This window comes from Delphinus delphis, chromosome X (assembly GCF_949987515.2).
Source record: "Delphinus delphis chromosome X, mDelDel1.2, whole genome shotgun sequence".
In the NCBI taxonomy this organism is placed as follows: Eukaryota; Metazoa; Chordata; class Mammalia; order Artiodactyla; family Delphinidae; genus Delphinus; species Delphinus delphis.
The window spans coordinates 18,414,917-18,419,365 of NC_082704.1; positions in this window are offsets into that span (position 1 = coordinate 18,414,917).

Genomic DNA, 4,449 nt, shown 5'->3' on the forward strand with positions numbered 1-4,449 from the left:
GTCCCATGTGGCTGAAGCCAAGAGAATGGGGGCGGCAGGACGTGGGAGGGGGCTAGAGTCAGTGACAGTCAGACCCACTGGGCCTTGTAGGTCCCGGGAAGAATTCCGGAGAGCCACTAAAAGTTTTAAACAGAAGGGTGGTGGTGTGGTCAAATCTGCCTTTTGAGAATCACTTTTTCATTTGTTTTTGGCTGTGCCGCGTGGCATGTGGGGTCTTAGTTCCCCGACCAGGGATGGAACCCGCGCCCCCTGCAGTGGAAGCGTGGAGTCTTAACCACCGGATCGCCAGGGAAGTCCTGAGAATCACTTTTTTTAAATTAAAAAATGTTTACATTGTGGTAAAAAAAACTAACAGAAAATTTATCACTGTTGCTTAATTTTTTTCCTGCCCTTTTCTCCCTCCCCTCAGCCCCTGGCCGCTACCATTGTACTTTCCGTGTCTATAAATCTGACTACTCTAGGTGCCTCATATAAGTGTAATTACGCAGGTTTGTCTTTTTGAGACTGGCTTACTTCCTCAAGCTTAATTCATATTGTACCATGTGTCAGAATTTCCTTCCTTTTAAAAGCTGAATAATATTCCACTGCATGTATATACCACGTCTTTTTTCTTCATTCATCTGTCAGTGCATCCTTGGGTTGCTTCTGTGTTTTGGCTCTTGTGAATAATGGGGGTACAAATATCCCTTTAACTCCTCGTTTTCAATTCTTTTGGGTCTATTCCCAGAAATGGGATTGCTGGATCATATGGTAGCTCTATTTTTAAATTTTTGAGTAACTTTCAGATTCGCTTTTAGGAAGCAAATTCAGCAAGGCTGATTCTGTTGCCTACAAAGCAATAAAAAATAGTACTGTGTAGCTGCTGAAAGCTATTATCTTCTTGGACTAAATTAATATAATTTACTAGGTACATACACACACGTGAACTCCTCCAAAGGTAAAAGAGCTCAGTATGAATAATTAAATGTATACACATTTCGGGAACACCCATTTTATACAGACTTGTGTCTTTAAGTGCTTTGAGGGACAATATTTGTTAACCAAGTATCGTTGAGCACTTGGTGTCTGTGAGGCATTGTGGGAAAACGCAAAAGCTTCTAGTGGCAACAACACCCTTTGTTGTGTGGCGTTTTAAAAATAGTGGTACCAAGGGAAGGTTCTAAGTATTCAGGGGAGGCATGAGTCGTGGGGAAAGGCTACCAGGAGGAGGTGACATTTGGGTGTGATAGGGTGGTAGGGGCTGGACCAGGCGGCTGGCACAAGCATGAGAAGGTCAAGAGAGGGACATTCTGGGGGAGAGGTGGGCGGAAGAGATTGAGAACTTTAATGCCAGGCTGAATTGGTACTTCTGTGGTAAGCGGGGGTGAGGGGTCTGGAGTGGGTATGATTAGGGGAATGACATCAAAGCAGTGCATTGGAAAGGTAAGTCTGGCAGTGATGTGTGTAGGATAGACTGAAAGGGAGAAGTACTGGCAGCTGAGAAATTAGTTAGAAAGGGATTAGGAGGGCTACCCCAGGACTGAAGTAATGAGGGTTTGAATTCAGTGGCAAGGAGGGGCCGGATGGAGGGGACTGAACGACTTGATCTTGGCCTCTCTTCTGTGGATGTCCCATAACACCTTTTCTCCCTTCCCCTCCCCTCTCCTCCTTCCCTCTTTCCTTTCTCCCTCTCTCCTTCTTTTCAAAAAAATATTACATATCTCTTATGATGACCAGTCTTACTCATTTTGGTTTCCTTCCGAACCTTGCATACTGGCGTACACTTAGTAGGTGGTTGATTAATATTTGTTGTTTGTCGTTGGTGACTGATTAGAAGTAGGACAGGTGCCAAAAATAACCAAGGATTCAAACCTGGGTGATGGAAGACGGCAGGATGCCAGGGGAAGTTGGGCAGGGTCAATGTCAGGGTCAATCTGAGCTACTGGCAGGTTAGGCAGCTGACTTGAAATCTTGGGATGTAGCTAGAAGAGAGAGAAATTTTAAGGAGAATCCCCACCTTCACCCCCACTCCAGCTGGGGCATGCCATGCGGCTGCTTCCCACTAGCTCCCTATTTTGCACCCTAATTCTTTCTTAACTTTCTCCGTTCCATTTTGTTTTCGCTTTCTGGACTTCCTTTAGTTAGATGTAGTACATCCTGGAACGAACCCCTAGTTTTTGTCTTTTCGCTCCCAGCTTTCTACCTCCTGTTTGGCTCTATTTTCTAGAAGATGGTCTCGACTGTATCTTCCAATACTTGTAAGGAAGTTTTGACCTATGACCTCACGTTGCTGCCCCTTATCATGCAGACACTCAGTAGGGAGGAAGGAGAGGAATGATACTGGGTGTGGAGCCAGCCTGGCGGGCCGCACTTTTGTATCTTTGTTTATATCCCATATCTCATTCCTAGTGTTATTCGCGCCTTCTTTTCCTTGATGAAATCTTTAAAAAAAAAATAAATCATTTACGGGGGCTGAATCGGCAGATTGCGATGGACATATACACACTTCTATATATAAAACAGGCAACTAATAAAGACCTACTGTATAGCACAGGGCCCTCTACTCCATACTCTGTCATGGCCTATATGGGAAAGGAATCTAAAAAGGAGTGGATATATATATATACGTATAACTGACTCACTTTGCTGTACCCCTGAAACTAACACAATATTGTACATCAACTATAGTCCAATAAAAATGGTTTAAAACTCATTTTGGCTTCCTTGATTCTTTGTCTTTATTTCTACTGTGCTTATTATTCTTTCCTTGTAATTCCTTTATCTTTGCTTATTATGAAATCTTTTTGTTGATTTCCTTATTTTTTCTCCATACGTCAAGCACAGAAATTTCTGAAAACATAGACAAAAATAAAGAGTTAACAAAAGGCATAACGGCCAGTCATATTTTAGCGTAAGCATAATTTTGGTGTAAGCACTCTTCTGTGCATGTACATGCCCAACGCACACACAGACATCTCTTTTTGGAAGAAAAAGTCTAATATTAAATATAGTTTCATAGTTGTCTTTTACCTTTCATTTGATATTCTGTTGTGAACCGTCTCTCGTGTCAAATGCAGAGCTCTGACGTTTTCTTAAGCAGTCAACAAAATCCTTTACCCCAAAGAAATCACACTCAGAGCCTCGAGGAGCAGAAGACATGTAGTCAGGGTCCCGGGTAGACACCCACTGGAAGCGGGCTTCGGCCCACGTTGGGCGTGAATCTCGGGGGCGGGGACTCAGCGTTCATTTGCATAACCAGAATGAAATGCGATATATGTTCAAGTGAAAGCCATAGTTTTCCTTTAAAGCTATTATTTCAAAGAATGAGACTTCAGTCACTTCACTGGAAAGAAGTTTTGCAAGCTCTTGACCCGAGCTTACGTTCACCCTCAGTACAAGTGGGGTCAATCTCCCTGGCATTGTCTCCCGAGGCCCCCCACCATAGACGCCCTCACGCTTCTCCTCAGCAGGCGGGAATCTTCCGTGGTTTTCAGAAGATTCCCGCCTGCTGAGGATGAAAGCAGAACCAAGCTTCCTAATTTTTGGAGGCCTTGCGGAAATAAGCAGGGCTGATGTGTGTGTGAAAAAATAGACTTACGAGAAAGCTTGCCGTTTGGCCCACTCGTCAGCCCTGCCACTCTCGGTGCACAGACTCAGGATTCACTCTGGTTTCGTTTGGCTTTCTTATCTTACGAAGGTATTTCTGCGTGGGTCTACCGCCTGGGAAGTAAGGGACTCGTTGGCCGCCCGGAAGCACTCTGCGAGCCGCAACCGCGACCCGGTGAAACTGGAATTAAGGAAAAGCCTGAGGAGAAGTTGTCAGCAACTCAGGCGTTACCATGACGCCTTTGTGCTGGAAGCGCCGCGGGCTTCACCTAGGCTCCGGGAGCTGCATTTCTCGCGGTGGTAGTACTGCTTTTCGTGCTTTTCAATCTCCCGAGTCCGATTCTCCGTGTAACGTCGTTTTCTGCACGTGGAAGGTTATGTAGATGGGTGAATTCCTTCTTTGGTTTCCTGTTGTCTTCCGCAAGATGTAATGTTTGCGAACCCTGCACATGTTCTCGCGTTACTGTGGATGCTGCTGTTCGGTGTGCCTCTCGGCTCATCACGGACTGTTGTACTTCCGTTTTCTGTTGATAGACGTTCGGCTTGAGTGCAGCCTCAGGCCCTCTCAACACTATGAGAGATGTTCTTGCACGTCCCACCTAGTGGTACGACGGACATGGCCTTCGATTTAGCTTCCATTTTACTAAGTAGTGGTGATTTTCTTCCTAAGTAGTCATACCATTTTAGACTTCCTGTGAGAGAAATTGATCAAAGTGTGTATTTCACTTTTCATTTCTCTAATGCCAATTTTTGCTTTTTCGTCCAAAGAGATTGTAGCAGGGTACCCTCGCCAGCACTATATCAACATTACGTTGTTTTTCACATGCTGAGCAACTCCTGCTGTTTTCAGGCTTTTACAAATTT